The sequence below is a fragment of the Dipodomys spectabilis genome, unplaced genomic scaffold, assembly GCF_019054845.1.
Source record: "Dipodomys spectabilis isolate Male_0828 unplaced genomic scaffold, ASM1905484v1 ptg000046l, whole genome shotgun sequence".
NCBI classification, from domain to species: Eukaryota; Metazoa; Chordata; class Mammalia; order Rodentia; family Heteromyidae; genus Dipodomys; species Dipodomys spectabilis.
The window spans coordinates 7,042,509-7,060,326 of record NW_024870723.1 but is presented as its reverse complement, the minus strand read 5'-3'; the positions used below and the strand labels follow the sequence as shown (position 1 = coordinate 7,060,326).

General features: G+C 43.6%; 1 protein-coding gene and 1 pseudogene across 1 annotated transcript in view; one reads left to right on the top strand and one right to left on the bottom strand.

Annotated features, from left to right (window-relative positions):
• Positions 1-17,818, top strand: part of Ttll11 (tubulin tyrosine ligase like 11) — a 226,743-nt gene that overhangs the window by 118,626 nt on the left and 90,299 nt on the right. The gene's annotated exons all lie outside the window — the stretch shown is intronic.
• On the bottom strand, positions 9,800-10,131 carry LOC122107100 (annotated as a pseudogene).

Below are 17,818 nucleotides of genomic sequence, written 5' to 3'. Positions count from 1 at the left end.
TCTCCCCAGAGGCCTGCCCTGGACTAACCCCGGGACCTTCCACAATTCCCCACATCCACCAGCCACCACCCTGGACCATTTGGGAAACAAACTCCAGCAGGATAGCAGTGGGGGCAAGTAGACATCAGTCTTTCCTTTGAAGTGTTTTTTGCATGGGGAGACAGATGCTTAAACAAATTAGACACACACGGTGGCTTCTGGGCTTCAGTAGATTTTAAGATGTGGTCATTTGGGGGCAACTATGAAAACCTGTAAAATGTAGCAGTTTGTCATTTTGCTGATGTACACATTATCCTCCACTGCAAAAGAAATGATTTCTGTCTTCTAGTAACATGATTTAGTCACCAGTGAGCAGGTGAGATAAGGATTCAGGGGTGGGGGTGGGGGGTGAGTGGGAGTCTTTCTACCATCCATAGAAACAATCCACGTGGGTCTTCTCCATTTATTAACACCAAGCCTTCAGCATGGTGTCTGTTATATTTCTACACCTTAGAGGAGCTAGGCTGCTCAATCCCTGACTTTGAGAAGACAGAAACAGATACACACACAAAATGATAATTCATTCTTGACAGTCATGAGGCTCTTGTCCAGAGGTTTCTGGGAATTATTAAATTGAATGTTACTTATTGTCTGGAGGATCCTCACTGATGAGTTACTTGTTAATTCAACCTGTCTCGTGAGTGGAAGGAGCGACTTAAGGTGTCTTACATTTGCCCTCTCTCCATACCGCCACATGCCATGTGAACCATCGCCAAGGCCAAGGGTCTGCTACAGGCCATTCCCAGCTCTGCAACAAAAGACGTGAATGGATACAAGGACACTGACAATTCATTTGCTTAGAAACACTTGAGTGCACCTCCTTGGCATCAGGCCAGTCCCAGAGGAAGGGGAGGGAGGGAGTCGGAGGTTTTCTTGTAGGTTCCAGGGAAGCTCTGGTGGCATGGCTTGGTGATCAGCTACCATGACTGGCCAGTAGAGTCAGGCATAGTGACAGCAAGGAGACTTCCTTGTTATGCTGCAGGAACAATGGGGAGGTGGAAGTGCAGAGAGAGAGAGAGAGAGGAGAGGAGGAAGGACAAGTTGTAGGTTTGGAGGGAGGGTGGGCTGAGTTCCTGTGAGCTGCAGGTGGAGCTATGGGGCACCCGAGGGTGGGGGTAGGTGTCAAAGATGCTCCAAGGATTTTGGCCTGAACAGAGATGAGAAAGACACAGGAGTCACACAAACATCCTTGGGATGACAGTCCCCCGATAGACAGCAGGGCAACAAGATGGCCAAAGGAACAGCTGGCAGGTAGAAATGAGCACTTGGGGCAAAGGTGTTGGACAATAGAGCCGGCCCCAGGAGAACTGACTAGCCATCTCATTCCCGCTCCACTCAGCTGGGATTCAATGAGTAAAGAAGCTGGAGGACTCAGGAATGATAAAGGGTTGGAAATGCAACAATTAATCTTGATGAGGAATGCCACCGAACAACAGGCTTCAGGGAGGAAAAGACATCCAGTTTGGGCCTTGTCAGTGCTCAGTAAATGTGGGCTATTATCACCATTGTCAGCCTCATCAGCCATCTCATAGCTGTCAGCACCTCTGCCAATGGTTAGTCAAGGTCATTGCTGACGGTGAGATCTTCCGGGGAGAAGGGAGAGCACAGAAGACAAGGGGGGTGGGGGGGGCAGGGAACGTGGGGGATGAAGCTACTCCATTTCCTTTAAAAGCCAGTGCAGAAAGCATTTTCTAGTATCCGGGCTCACTTTGACCATAATATGGCTTGGCTCTACTTGAAAGTTTCTTAAGAATTAACTGCAATTTAAGAAGGCAAGGTATAAGCCCCAGGTCCATCTGCTAATCCCGAGGGCTTACATGAAACCTCTTACACACACAGACAACGGCAGGCACCACGCAGATACACCGTTTTAATGGAGGGAAATGGATGTGGATGGTAGAATCTTAAATGAATTCGTTTTCCACGTTGCAAAATTAATTGGCTCCCAAATACAGCCCTTTGCTGCAGTAATTGCAGTTCAGAAGAGCCTCCAGCTTTCCTGTTACCTATAGCCAACATAACTGGGTTTGATGGTGAACAAAGAGCTCTTTGTTTAATTAGAATCAAATCATGTTTTCAGAAGTTAGTAATCCAGTTAAAGTTATATTTTGCTTTATATAAAGTGGAAAAGGAAGAGGTCAGCAAATGTCTTATGGTACCTGTTCTGTACCCTGTGTGGAATGGAGTTGAGGTTTCAGAGGGACAGCTCAGTTGGCCACTGGAGTCTGATGCAGAAACAGGGATGGGCACGTGAATGGTGAGTGGAGATGGCCTAAGGTGCTGCCGGGGCTCAGAGCAGGAAGTGGCTCCCTCTGCCCAGGGGTGCTGTTTGAGGCGGGCCTTGACACATGGTGACACATGCCTGTTGACACTCTGGAAGCTGAGGCAGGAGGGTCACTTGGGCTCAGGAGGTAGAGACTAGCCTGGGCAACGTGGCAAAACCTTATGGGGGAGGGGGAGCCAGAGGGAGAAGGGAAGGGAAGGAAATGGAAGGGGAGGAGGAAGGAAAGGAAAGAAGAGAGAGAGGGAGAGAGAACAAAGAAAGGAACGAAGGAAGGAAGAAACGAAGGAAGGAAGAAACGAAGGAAGGAAGGAAAGAAGGAAGGAAGGAAAGAGAGGGAGGGAGAGAGAAAAGGAGGAATGGAGGGAACAAAGACGGAGAGAGGAAAAAGAAGAAGCATGAGGAAGAAAGGGAGCAAAGAAGGAAGGAAGGGAGGCAAGCAGGCTAAGGTATAAGGGGAAAAAAGGAAAGAAAGAAGAACAGAGGCAAGTGTCATTCTCAATGAGAGGCCAATTCAGGAGAAGTAGCAATGGTCCAGAGGAGAGCCGGGACCTGAATGAAGAAGGTGCTGAATCTGGGGGCAGTTTTGAGAAGCATTTTGCTTTCCTGATGACTGTGCCGGAAGTGAAGGAGAGGAATAAACCAAGAGAGAGGGGGCCACAGATGGCGATCTGGTGAGGACTCCTAGGGAGGAAGAGAGGGTTTGAGAGGAAGAGCAAGGGGAGGGCCTGTGGCTTTTCCCTAAGCATAAACGTGAAATCCTTTTGCAAGAGGATTTATGACTAATAATCAAACACAGACTCCAAAATCCAATAGAGCTATGCTGTGTGAGAGCATGCATTCACGCTGTGCTCGGAGAGACTGGGTAGATGTTTGACCTGTGCTGCTGCTAAACACCCGAGGACCAGCTGGGTTTCCAAGTCTCCTAAGGAAGGAAGAGCAGCCAGGCTGCTTGGAGCAGTGGAGACCTGAAAGCATTTGTCATTTCCCCACAGGTTATGTTCCCTCACCTCAACCCCACCAAGCCTCGTTTCAGCTGCCTTCCCAGCCCCTCTACCTTCTGCTCCCTTCATCCTCTCAAAGGTGAGCCTGGCATTCAGGCCACAGCCGCAACCTACCAACCACTTTTCACGGCCCTGGCTGCAGCTGTCAGATGCCTGACTTGCAGGCTGGGCTGGGCACAGGCAAAGGGACTCTTAACTGATCAGCGATTTCTTCAGTGCTTGGGGCTGACTCTTAATTCTGGTCTCTCTTTCACACACACACACACACACACACACACACCATATTGTTGATCACAAAACATTGTTTTAATTTTCAGGAAACAATCTAATAAATAGTTTTGCACTCCCTGCTGGGATTCTGTAAAATGAACAGTTTGACCTTATTTACTTCCAGTCTCTCATTCTCTCTCTCTTTAAAGTTTAGGAAATCATTTATAGATAAAGCATTCCTCTTTTTCTCTCCCAGCAGAGCATGACTGTGCCTGTTAATTTTATCTCACCTATGTGTATTTTTTAAATAAATAAATATATTGTGATTTCTCTGTGTGTGTGTGTGTGTGTGTGTGTGTGTGTGCGCGCGCGGGCTTGAACTCAGGGCCTCTCATTCTCCCTTAGCTTTTTTGCTCAGCGCTGGAGCTCTACCACTTGAACTATACCTCCACTTCTGGCTTTTTACTGGTTACTTGGAGGTAAGAATCTCTAGATTTGTCTGACCAAGATGGCTTCAAAGATTGATTCTCAGATCTCAGCCTCCTGAGAAGTTAGGATTATAGGCATGAGCCACTGACACCTGTCCAAAAAGTGCATATAATAATTTTAATCTATCAATTTTACATAAACAATGCAGTGCATATATTCTATTGCATGTAGCCTTTTTGCTTACCATATGTTTTCATAATGGTACACTTAGATCTGGGCTGTATCACTGTTATTTATTCTGTCAATTGTAAAATACTTTATTTAGTAAGCCACAATTTGTTCCATTCCCTCTCTATTAGTTTACTCTTATCAGGAAAACCAAGTTGTCCTCCATCTTCGCTACCACGACGAGCGCTTCAGTGGGTGCCCTCCTGTGTGTTCACCATTCCTGTGTGTTCCAGGTTGACCTCAGGCGGATGTGACCTTTCTGTTTGTTTAGGTACTGGTTATGCTCTCATAGCAAATTTTGTTTGTTGTGCAGCTTTATATCTTTTGCACCCAGAACAAAACCTTGCAAAATACCCAATAAACAGTTGTTCAAAGATTGAATATATCCATGTTCCGCCCAGAGTGGCTGTCCTCACACGCCAAGTATGTATGAGCATTTCCATTTCCGACACTCTTGCCAGCACCTGCTTATAAAACATATTAGTGTTGGCCACTCTGGTGTATATTAAATAGCATAATAGTATTCTCATTGTGTTCCTGTGATGACTAATGAGGGTAGCTGCCTTGAAGTAGACATATTGGCCATTTGGATTTCTTCCTCTATGAATTACCTGCGTATGTTCTTTGCCATTTCTGTTTTCTTTCTGGTTTGTAAAAACGCAGTTTATCTTGGATTAAAACCCTTTGATGGTTCTAGGGGCTGCACATAGAATAGCTTAGGTTACACTTGTTTTAGGTGGTTTGCTGTTCGATAAACAAAAAACTTTCAATGTTAGATAGTCTTAATTATTTGCAAAAATGATAGGAGCTTTACTTCTTTCTTTCTAGCCTTATGCTTTAATTTCTGTCTCTTTCAATATTCTGTTATCCTTATCATTATGAAAATGTGCATCTTATTCCTGGTTTTAAAGGGAATGTCTTCTAACATTTTACAACTGAGTTTGAAGTGAGCCATGAATTCCAGTTGACATCTTTTATCAAGTCATTTCATCCTGTCTTTGCAGTCCTAGCATAAACCTTGGTAGTGATGATAATTCTTTTGATTCTTTATTGGTTTCACTTTGAGATTTTCTCTAGTTCTTGCCTTAAATCTATTTCTTTAATTTTCTTTCCTTAGAGGTTGGTTTATTTTCTTTGAATGTTTATTTTATTAATATTAATTACTAATTATAGTAGTAATATAATTATTAATATTCCTGCATCAAGATTTTGTGGTTTGCTTTTTCCTTTTCTTTTTGATGGTACTTAGTTCAAGGTTTCACATTTGCTAGGCAGACATACTGCCATTTGAGTCATACCTCTAGTCCTTCTTGCTTTTATTTTAGTTTTCTATTTTTCTTCTTTCTTTCCTTCTTTCTTTCTTTCTGGTCTGTTGTGGGGCCTGAACTCTGGGCCTGTGCACTGTCCCTCAGCTCTTCAACTCAAGGCTAGTGCTCTATCACTTGAGCCACAGCACCACTTCTGGCTTTTTCTGCTTATATGGTGCTGAGGAATGGAACCCAGGGCCTCATGTATGCAAGGCAAGCACTACCACTGAGCCACCTTCCCAACCTATTTTAGTTATTTTTCAAATAAGGTCTTGTGTTTTTTCCCAGGCTGGCCTGGACCCTGAACCACAATCCTCCCATTCTCCACCTCTGGAGTAGTATTGGGATTACAGATGTGGGCCATTGTATCCAGCCTACATTGACATTTTTTAGAGGAAGGTATCTCTTTGTGCTTTTTTATTGTTATTTAAAAATGATGAACAGAGGGTCTTTGTGCTTTCTTACATCAAGTTTACATAGCTATCAACTCACAAGGCCATTTACTAAGTAGCCACTTATGCCAGTATAGTAGAGTAGGAAGAGAGATGAGTTTGTGAACTCTGAGAACTCATTGTTGTGCAAATAATTTTCATACAACTAGTGCTTGTCCACTGTGTTGTATAAACAACACAGAGACATGGGGGTCAGGGATCAGGAGCTCAGAGTTTGAGCTCAAATGTAACTAAATTTAAATTCTGGCTCCACCAAATTGTTAGACATTTCACTTTAAGAATTAAGCTAGCAAGTTAACTTAATTTTTAGCTTCTCATTAACTTCTTCTAAAGCAGTATAATAACACTGCCTGCTTCATAAAGTACTTTTGAATGCATGTGCTTTAGAATGCTTAGTGTTTTATCCAGCATACAGTTGAGAATCAGTCAAAAATAACTGTCATTGTTTGCATCCATTTTCTATTCGATCCTCACAGTTGCTTTATAAAATAGATTATTGTTACCATTTGACAGATGTTTTATGAGCATTTGAGACCATTTAGTAGAATATTATTAAAATGTTGGGTTTTTATTAATGTATGTAAAAGGACTTCAAATCAATGTAAAATGCCATGCAGATGGAAAAGGACTGTCACTCTCCGGGAAGGCTTACACCCAAACTCTTGTCTGCATTTAGGAATGTCACTTCAAGGATTAAAAATCATATATCATGAGACTGGGAGAAATAACTTAGCATGTCAGAAAAGAAGGAAGCAGAGAAAGAATTGCAAATATTTAACAATCATCTCTAGGTATTACTACCATGTTTTAAAAGTCCGTATATATGAATACAAGACGTGTTCAAGCAATTTTTGTATAGTCCTCTTCCTGTCTGCCTTTAACGGCTGGGTTGAATCCTTTCAACATACTGGTGGACCTGCGAGGAGGTTTAAGGGTCTCTCCTTCTACCTCAACCTCGTGTATATTTCTCTACATTATCTCACCTGCAATTCTCCAGGCAAGGAGACCTAAATGAGTCAGCCATGGTGTTTAGTATTTGCTCTCCACAGTACTTACAGACCACACCATTCATATTACTACTGCAAGTTGCTTTCTTAAAAGTGACCAGTATATTTGGAGGGGGTTTTGTTGTTTGTTTGTTTTTGAGACTTAGTGTCTTAGTTAGGTCTTAGATAGCTCGTTTTCCCCAAGCAAGGAAGGCATCGTTTCTTCGAATCCTCTTGAATTTATGTCCTAAAGATCCTTGGTTCTTCATTCTCTCTGCCTTTATCAGTCTTGTCCAGGCTACATCATCTGTAGTTTGGGGCTAACAATCTCATAATTTATTTTCTCCCCACCTACCCTTACCCCTACCCATCTTATTCTCCACCTAGTAGCCAGGGTGATGGTTTCAAAACTCACTTCTAACTGAGGTAAATTCATGCCAGCAGTGTTTCTGTGGCTTATCATTTTCCCTTAGGATAAAGATCAAAGGCTGTGCATTATCTAGTTTAAAGCAACAGTTCTCAAACTGTGGACCTCAGGCTCCCAGGGTTCCCCAATATCTTGCCACGGTATCTAAGAGATCAAAACTATTTCCGTGACCATAATACTTTTTCCGTGTACTAACTTCACCATTGAGAGTTTGAAAGTAATGTTGCCTCCTTAGTAGCAGTTAAAACAGTATACTGGTAGCCTTTGTATTTTTCAAATGTCACAAACTCTTCACCGGGGCCTGGGTGCTGTCCCTGTGCTTTTTTTGCTCAAAACTAGCACTCTACCACTTGAGTCACAGCTCAACTTCTGACTTTTTGGTGGTTAATCGGAGATAAGAATTTCACGGACTTTACTGCTCAGGCTGACTTTGAACCTCAGATCTGAGCCTCTTGAATAGCTAGAGTTACAGGTGTGAGCCACCATCGCCCATATAATACTAGACTAATAACTAAAAATTGGAATTTTCAGGAAATTGTATCTGCTACTAGAGCTTGTTAGCTCACCAATATTTAGAGATGTTTTCTTTTGAGATTAGAGGTGATAAGAAGGAATGAGAGTTTCTGATGATGTATGATGAAATGTGTATCATTTGGAAGATCTGCACAAAGCAATATTTTTGCAAATGTCCAGCTAATGATGTTTTAAAGCTCTGTATACAGAAACAGATGTGAATACAGAGTAGATGTTAGGATCACTGCCCTCCCCACCTCCCTTTTTTTTGTGTGTGCTAGTCATGGTGTTTGAACTCCAGGCCTAGGCACTGTTGCTAAAGGTTTCTTTTTTTGTTTGTTTTTCTTTTTCTTTTTCTTTTTCTCAAAGCTAGTACTCTAAGCCACAGCTCCACTTCTGATGGGCTCCACTCCCCTCTTTTTTGTTTGACTAATTGGAGATAAGAGTCTCAAGGACATACCTGTCTTGGCAGGCTTCGAACCAGGATCCTCAGGTCTCAGCCTCCTGAGTAGCTAGGATTCCAGGCATGAGTCACTGGTACCCAGATCCCACTATCTTTTATTAAGACAGTTATAAAGTTTGCAAAACTAAAAGCAGTGTTACATTTGATATTTTGTTCTATGTTTTGAAAAAGATGGCTTCCATGAAAATATTATTTCCATAGCATATTGTTTTTACTGTTTTGCTGATTTATTGTCTGTTGTAATTTATTACTATTTTTATAAAATTTCCCAGTTAGTAGACATTACTAATAAAAAGGCGTTTTATGTGATAATTCCAAAGATGAGTATAACGTATTACCCCCTCTGTTATATTCTTATATTCCCTTTCCCTTCCCCTCTTTTTCAGTTCATGAGTTTTATTATACTACCTATACATATGTATATGAATATTCAATTATATTGCATATATGTGACGTACATGTACGCATAGATAAGTCTATGTACTATAAAAGTATATATAATGTACATTAATCTTCATCACCCCTCAGTATCAATTACTTTTTTTTTTGTCAATCCTGGGGCTTGAACTCAAAGCCTAGGTCCTGTCCCTGAGCTATGTTGCTCAAGATTAGCACTCTACCACTTGAACCATAGTTCCACTTCTGGCTTTAGTGGTTAACTTACTGCTGGGACTGGCTTTGAACCATGATCCTCATATCTCAGATTCTGAGTAGCTAGGATTACAGGCATGAGCCAGATACTATTTTTAAACATCCTCTGTTTAGTTGAGAACAAAGCCCTTGAGAGCCACTGACCTAGACCCTGGATATAGAGGCCTAGTTTTCCAGCCCCCATCTCACTTTGTATGTGTGTGTGTGTGTGTGTGTGTGTGTGTGAGAGAGAGAGAGAGAGAGAGAGAGAGAGAGAGGTGTTAAATATTCTTTATTTGACATTTATACATACACCACACTATGATGTCTTTCAATAAGTAAAAGGCAGATTTCAGAGACAGGGAATTCTAATTAAATTGGCATAGTCAAGACCAAAAATATAGACATTGCTTCCTCATCTTCAACCATTGCTTTTAGCACACTAATGATCATAAATTGAAACATAGGTTAATTTTGCTTGGTTCTGAAGGGATTTCCCTAGTATTTAAATATGTTCTTATAATTAGCTATATAAATCTGAATATAAAACCAATCTTTGACGGATTTGGAGATGGTATTATTCCCTATCTTGCTGAAAACTTGAACATTACTAAGTCTAGTTATATCACAGAAAGGGAAAACAGTGACTGTATTTTTGTAAGATCATATTCACTTAACTGCAAGCCAGTTTTACTTAAGACTGTCCAACAAAAATATTCTGTCAGACATTCATGATCTGAATTCTGATGTTAGAGAGCAATTAAATTATGGTATTATATTTAAAAGCCATGAGACATTTGCTTTGCAATAAATAAATAAGGTGGTAGCCATTACTCATTTGTAGCTTTTTTGAGATAAACTATCAAATCTGCTCTTTTTTCCTTCCTCTTAATGCCAGTGAAGATCATTTTTGTCCCAGGGATGTACTTTTGGGGATTCTCCAAATATTCCATCAGTGTATCCTCTTCCCAGATGATGCCTTTATTCTTGTTGGCATCTGTGTAAGAGAATCCAGCTGCTTGACCTGTCTTCTGACCAAGCAGACCATGGAGATTAGGCCCAGTCTTGTGCATGCCTCCCTTTTCAACGATGTGGCACTGGGCACACTTCTAAACAAAAATCTTCTTGCCTTCCTCAACATCACCCATTTTAAATTTGCTCTTTCGTCACTATCACAAGAAAGATGACCACTCAGAAGCCAGACATCCCATTCTCTCCACATGACTCTTAATCTTCCCAGAATCCCCCCAAACTGCCACCATCCATTATCCAAGCCTGCGCGTAGTGATGCTTTTGCCCCCAGTCCCCAGTTTTTCTTTCACTATCTCTGCTCTCTCTTGCCAGCGTAGCCCCGAGAAAGCCTGCTCTTTGCCCACATCTATTGTATCTGCTCACATCCCCTCTCTCTGGAGACTATATTAATATATTTCTTAATGATTTCTTCCTTCGGATTTAAATTCTCATTATGTCCCGCCTTTATCATTTCCCCTGGGAACCTATTTTACAAGCGCCGCCTCCTCTACTGTCTGTTGTGTTATATTAATCACCACCTGTCCAATATAAGAAAAAAGAAAAACTGACATTTTCAATGCAAAGGCAGCCGGTTGATCAGTCTTTTTCCCTAAGATTTCATTAATTTTTAGGGAGGGTCTCGCATATCTCATTACAGCTCCATTATAATTTACTTTTTACCCCCAGCCCAGGAAGGAAAGCATCTGCACGGTGTTATTAGTGGGGCAGATCTTCCTGTCTCTTGGCAGTTAGAAATCCTGGAAGTATGTGCTTGGTTTTTATATCTGCCAAACTTTCCATTTTTATGGAGCCTTGTCTTTTCTCTGAGCTCCAACCCCTTGAAGTATAAACTCAGACCTCACCTATCTTCAGGAATTAGATTTTCCTTTGAAAAAAAAAATGGGTTATCTAGATCTATCAGCCTGCCCCCATAGTACTATGAAAGATTTGATGGGATTTTCTTTTTGAACCATTAAGAGGGCTTTGTAAAAGGACAGGCTATTGGAGCTGTGGTCGAAGAGGTCTGGATGTGTGTAAAATGACTCTGGTGCTAATGGTCCTTGGAGCTTCAGCCCTTCTCTGGACCTGGTTTTCCCATTTGTGAGATGAATGGTCAGCTGTTTGCTAACATTCAACCTGCTCCACAACTCTAACCCAGTTGCATCTTGACAAACTAGCCTATTCTTGGTACCTAGGAAGGAGCAGATGCAGGAGAAATCTCAGCCTGGGCCTCCAAAGAGTTCAGTGTTCTTAGAAACAAAACATTTTGATGCACAAACCCCTTAGATGCAATATGGAGTGATATCCATCATATATATGTGTATCTATACATATGTATTTATTTACACACATATACATATCAAAGGTCCATTTTGGGCCAGGATCCCTAGAGCCTCCTGTGGTGTGATGGAGACAAGTGAAGAAAGGGTATAAATGGCAACTCTCAAGAAGTCATTACCTGGCTCATGCCTGTAATCCTAGCTGTTCAAGAGGCTTTGATCTAAGGATCACTGTTCAAAGCCAGCCCATGCAAACAAATCTTTGAGATTCATATATCCAGTTAACCAACAACAACAAGTAGCTGGAAGTGTCGGTCAAGTGGTAGAGTGCCAGCCTTGAGGGTTGGGAAGAGACTCACAGGCTTGCAATGTATCCAAGTAGGCCACACAGCTCACTGGGCTCCACAGCTCACTGGCAGGATACTGGTCGAAAGCAGAGCAAGAACAAGATGCCCCAAAGCTAGTGGGCAGGAGTTGGGCAGGCTGTTCAGGATGAGAATGTTGACAGCATCCAAAGATAGACTTGAGGAAGCCTTGCTGAAAAAGATAATCTATTATCTAAATTATGTTCCTCAATGAAAATACAGCAAGAACCAAGAGAGGTCAGAGTGTGTGCTGAACCTGTTGAGAAACGCTGGAAAGAAGGCCCAGAGAGAGAGGAGCCACAGTTGGCACCCAAATTCCTTTGCCAATAGTGCAGAGACCATGGTCTCCTCCAAGAGCTGGGCAGATGACCAACATGTGAGCTGGTGGCATTATCTGGCGATGGGAGCCTGCTCTCCCTATTGGCCCACTGTAATTGTTGCACACAGGCAGGCTCCCAATTTTGAGCAAGCTGTTGAAATAGTTCAGCATTTCAGCTCTGTGAGAAACTGGGACTTGAGTAGTCAATATCTCCTGGAAAGTCAGAGGGTGGTGCGGGAGGAAGCAACTTGAAAACGTATCACTCCTCCTCAAACAAGAAGCCCAGTCATGCAGTGGCTAATTTTAACTTCTTAGCCATACAGCTTCCCCAGTCTTCCATGTGGGAGGGGTCTGCTTGTCCGCCAGGAGCTGGAAGGACATGGGGCAGCCTGGTGCCATTAGCAAGTGATCTCTGCCTCAAGCGCATTAGATTATGACTGAAGCTCTCAGGGTTTGACAAATAGGACAGCTGCCACTCAGGCAATTTCCCAGTGAATGGCTGAGCCAGGTGAAGTAGGAAGATAGCTGCCCTGGCTGAACGGGGAAAGCTAATACTAATCATTAGGTCTTTGAACCTTGCCATGTTCCCAATTAATGGCCAAATAAAGTGAAATGAGTAATTAGGTGGATTCTAACCCACTGACTATGCTGCTCTGCTTGAGTGCCTCCCACTGCCTTACCTTTGAGGCAGAGCATCAATTTAGTCACGGGGAAGAAGGATAGCTGGAGTGTAGGACACTCATAATATTGATAACGACCAGCTACTAAGAGCACTAAATGGTCACTTACTAGGTGCCTGACTGGATACTAGAAGCTGGCATTGAAGCAATCATCCTCCCAGCGAGATGTGGATGGTATTTCAGCCCCATCTCAGAGACACAAAGGTCAAGACACTGAATGGGCCAGTGGCCACCAGGACTACCAGGCTGGGTGGAACAAGAGTCATCACTGGAGGATAGGGAGGGGGCTGGGGTCTGGCCCTTCTGATCCTTGGCCCAGGACTCACCCTCGTTGGCTGGCGGGCTCTGGGTAAGCTGCTTCCTCTCTGCAGTAGGCATGCCACACCGGCTGGCATTCTCTGGTGTTAATTGATGGAGGGCTGAGTTGAATTAATTTCGCCAGTCAGTAAACTTGGTCACTTGCTGTTTTTAGGATGGTGGGGCATGATTTCCGTAATTGGTTGCTAAATACATGAACCAATTAGTGTCTGTATGATAGCTGTGGGCAGCTTCCTTATAGAAGGTCTGGACTAAGGATTGTGGAGGAGAGCTAGCTGCTGCTTGAGAACCAAGTGCCCTTCTCACTTCCCTGTGTGATCTGCCCATAATCCACATATCTGGAACAACTGGGAGTGTGGCTTACTCTGCCTCTGCCTCTCACTTGCAGTGCAACCAGAACTTCATTTTCCTCAGAAATACAAATCAGTTGGGTCACCTTGAGGGGACTTTTCAGGCTCTCAAATCCTGTGAATTTTCTACTTCTTGACCTCTCATTGCCATGTGTATTCCCTGTAAAGGGAGAGCTTTCCAGATGATAGGCATGTGTTTCGCTCCTCACCAAAATGTAAAAGTGAGTCACTTAAAACTGGAAATTTCTTTGTTTTTGGTTTTGTTTTTTGCCGGTCCTGGGCTTGACCACAAGGCCTAGATGCTATCCCTGAGCAGTTTTGCTCAAGGCTAGCACTTTACCACTTTGAGCCAAAGCACCACTTCTGATTTTTGAGTAGTTAGTTGATGATAAGAGTCTCATGGGGACTTTTCTGCTTGGGCTGGGTTTAAAGCACAATCCTCAGATTTCAGCCTCCTGAGTAGCTAGGATTATAGGCATGAGCCACCAACACCCAGACTTGTTTTCTTTTTCTTTTCTTTTTTTTTTTTTTCTGTATTGGCCTTGAACTCTGGGCCTGGGCACTGTCCCTCAGCTCTTCAGCTCAAGGCTAGCACTCTACCACATGAGCCACAGTGCCACTCCCAGTTTTCTGTGGTTAATTGGAGATAAGGGTCTCATGGATTTTCCTGCCTGGGCTGGCTTTGAACCACGATCCTCAAATCTCAGCCTTCGGAGTAGCTAGGATGACAGGTCTGAGCCACCGGCGCCTTGTTTTCTTATCTTCAGTGGTTAGTGGATTTTTTCCTCCCTTGGTGAGTTAGTGTCTTCATTTAGAACATCACAGTACAGGACCTCATTGCTAAAAGAAATAAAAAGACACCCTCTTTGTTCTCCAAATGCCCAAAGGAGCCAAGAGGCCTGTCTGGAGTCCCACAACTCCATAGGAGCCTCATGCGTCCTTGTTCTGTGCTGTCTGTTTGTCCCTCGTGTGATGACTGCTGGTCCTCAAGGCCTTACCTGTGTTCCCTCAGCACAGGACCCAGCTCAGAGTGAGCACAAGTCTCTATCTACACAATGAATGAGTGAGCTTGAGTCCTGCGTCCACTGTGCTAGTCCCGGGGTCTGGTTTGAACCTACCGTCTACGCTTCCTCACCTTCCCATCCATATTCCTTACCTAAGACCGAAGCTGCCAGTGCCCCAGTTCTCCTCAAATCACATTTGTGGCTTTTATGGAAAGTCTGCGTCGTTCTGGGGCCCCTGGGCTCACTCCCATGTTTGAAGGTTGTGTAAAGTTGTCTGATCCTGTGTGTTCTGCTTATGTCATACTGGCAGTCTTTGATAGGGTAAAGATGATTATTTTTTGTTCAAATAAGAAGACATGAATCATTTTTGTTCTAGTGTGGCAAATGCTAGTGTGTACACACAAAGTTGAATGGAAAATTTCAAGATGAAACAAATTGCATCAACAACAAAAGAGTCAGGAGGAACCTGACGGAGGGATGTGTTCGTTATCTTGACTGTGGCAATGGTCTCCTGGGCCTGTGCATGTTTAAGTTGCATATTCTAATTATGTACAGGATTTTGGGTAACAGTTACACCCCATAGAGATAACTAAACAATAAAGCATCCAGTTTTCTAGAAGCAGACCAAAGAAGGGCTGATTATGAGGTAGTTTAAAACAGGCTCTTTTTTTCTGACATAAAGTCTCACTATGTAGTCCAGGCGGCCCTCAAACTTTCAGTCCGCTCTCCTCTACTTCCTGAGTGCTGTGATTATAGGAACACTCCACCACACCCAACAAAATAGAATACTTGGTCCATCTAGATCTCAGACATGACCAAGTCTCTGCTAGCCCTCTCCACTATTACCTCCTTCCTGGTGTTTCCCATGAACCCACTGTGTACTTTCTTTAAGAACATATAGAAAGTCACCTGACATGGCAGGTAATATCCATTTCAGCAAGCTCCTGTTTCTTAAAGCACACCAAGGTTTGAGAGTCATTGGTTTCTCTAGGAAGACCCATACTCAGGCACATGTAAGATAAAAAATCTTTCCTGACTGTCTTATCCCTTCACTAAAGTCTTTTCTACCATCTCCTACCTCATGCCAATCCGTGCTATAACACTCAAGGATCATTTGTAACTAACAGCCCCACCTAGCAGCTGCACTTACTTCTTTCTGTTCAGACACTCTTTAGGCTCCGTCTTTGCCTAGCCAACTTCTGTCAGCATCTCATTCATATAAGACAACATTGCCCAGAAATCTCAAGACCTATCTCTTCCCTTCAAAACAGCCCATTTCCTGTGCTCCTGAAGGACTTTTGTTTTTTTCCTTCTTTCCCATGTTTTTCGTTTACATGCTTTTTTAATCTTTCTGAGAGGAAGGCAGTAGGCCTCACACATCTCTAGCTTTCCTTTACCGAAGAGTGCCTAATAATAGGAACTCCATTGATGTAAGTCTTCAGATGTACCAATCCAAAAAATCTGGGTCAGAATTTCAGGGAGAGATAGTTGATAGAAGATCACGGTGCTGATATTTATCGACTGAAAATAGTAATCACAAAGATCAAATTCCAGGGGAAAATGGAAAGTCAAGATTAAGCCATGGTAAGAAAAGATCTGTTTCCTACCACCTAAGTACATGGATCTTCATTCTGCTTTGTCAGCGCCATTTCAAAGACTTTTCAGGACAGTGCTGTAGCATGAGGCTCTTTTTTCTCCATTTGCTGAGTGAAGAGACAGAAGGTAGCCCCATAGACAGAATGTCTACATGAGACTCCCAAATTAACATTCTGAACCTCCAATCTGTTGCTATAGGGAGAAGGGAGCTTATGAAGGCAATTAGACCATGAGGGTGGAGCCTTCAAGAACAGGATTAGGGCTAGGTGTGTGGCTCACACCTGTAATCCTAGCTATTCAGGAGGCTGAGATCTGAGGGGCTGCAGGCTGAAGCCAACCAGGACAGAAAAGTCCCCATGAGTTGTTTATCTCCAATAAACTACTCAAAAAAGCCAGAAGTGGTGCTGTAGCTCAAGTGGTAGAGTGCTAGCCTGGAGCACAAAGAAGCTCAAGGGCAGCACCCAAGCCCTGAGTTCAAGTCCCAGAACTGGCAAGAAAAAAAAAAAATTAGGACATTTATAAAAGGGACCTCAGTAAGTTCTCTCCTCATCAGAAACCAACCAACCATGTTGGCACTGTGATCTCAGACTTCTGAATTCCAGAACTGTGAGAAATGAAGTTTTGTAGATGGTTTTCCCACCATAGCAGCCCCAACTGACTGCCTATAGACCCACAACCACGTCTATCAGATGCCAAAGTTCTTGCCCCAGCCTTGAAGAGAAAGAGTGGCTGAAGCAGCACAGTGGCAAGCAAGAGAAGGGACACGCTCTGCTGGGCTCCGCTCCGTGGCTGGAACCGGGGCTGGGAAGGTGGCTCAGTGGTAGAGCCCTTGCCTTGCATGCCTGAGGCCCTGGGTTCGATTCCTCAGCACCACATAAGAAAAAAGCCGGAAGTGGCGCTGTGGCTCAAGTGGTAGAGTGCTACTCTTGAGCTGAAGAGCTGAGGGATAGCGCCCAGGCCCAGAGTTCAGGCCCCACGACCAGACCCAAAAAAAAAAAAAGAAAGCTCAGGAACCTTCCTGCTGTGACATCCTTAACCAATGCCTGGCACCCAGCTGTTCTTGCCATCCTAGAGTTGGTGTGAGGAAAAGAAAGCAATTAATAGCCAGGCATCGGTGGCTCATGCCAGTAATCCTAGCTACTAAGAAGGCTGAGATTTGAGGATTGCAATTCAAAGCCAGCACAGGCAGCAAAGTCTGTGAGACTCTGGGTCTGGGCACTGTCCCTCAGCTCTTCAGCTCAAAGCTAGCGCTCTACCACTTGAGCCACAGCGCCACCTCCGGCTTTTTTCTTTTTGCTTATGTGGTGCTGAGGAATCAAACCCAGGGCCTCATGCATGCAAGGCAAGTGCTCTACCACTGAGCCATCTTCCCAGCCCATCTGTGAGACTCTTATCTCCAATTAACCATCAGAAAACCGGAAGTGGCGCTGTGGCTCAAGTAGTAGAGTGCTTGCCTGGTGTTAAAGAGCTGAGGGTTCAGCCCAGAGTTCAAGCCCCAAGTCTGACAAAAAGGGGGGGGGGGGGAAGGAATTAATGAATGGGAATTAAGGAATGTAATGAATGTAATGAATGGGAATTAAGGAATGTAAATGATGTGGCATTGAACAGGAAAAGGGAGAAGTGGTCTTCAGATAGAAGCAATGCATATGTACCAAGAAGCCCAGGGGAGATGGCCTGTGCCCCCTTATCCTGGCACCTGGCCTGCTTTCAATGGCACATGGGCAGTACAGGGCCTTCTCCAGGGCAGTCCTGGCCATGGCCCTCAGACCCCCACCCTTCTGAAGCTGAGATTCTTTACATCTAAGAATCCTAGCTGCTTCCCGGCAGGCAGGCAGGTGTGAAGGGAAACTTCAAAGTGTATGTCAGGATCCTCTTCTGGCCCCAAAGATTAAAAACTCCCTCGAGAGACAGAATAACCTCAGAGCC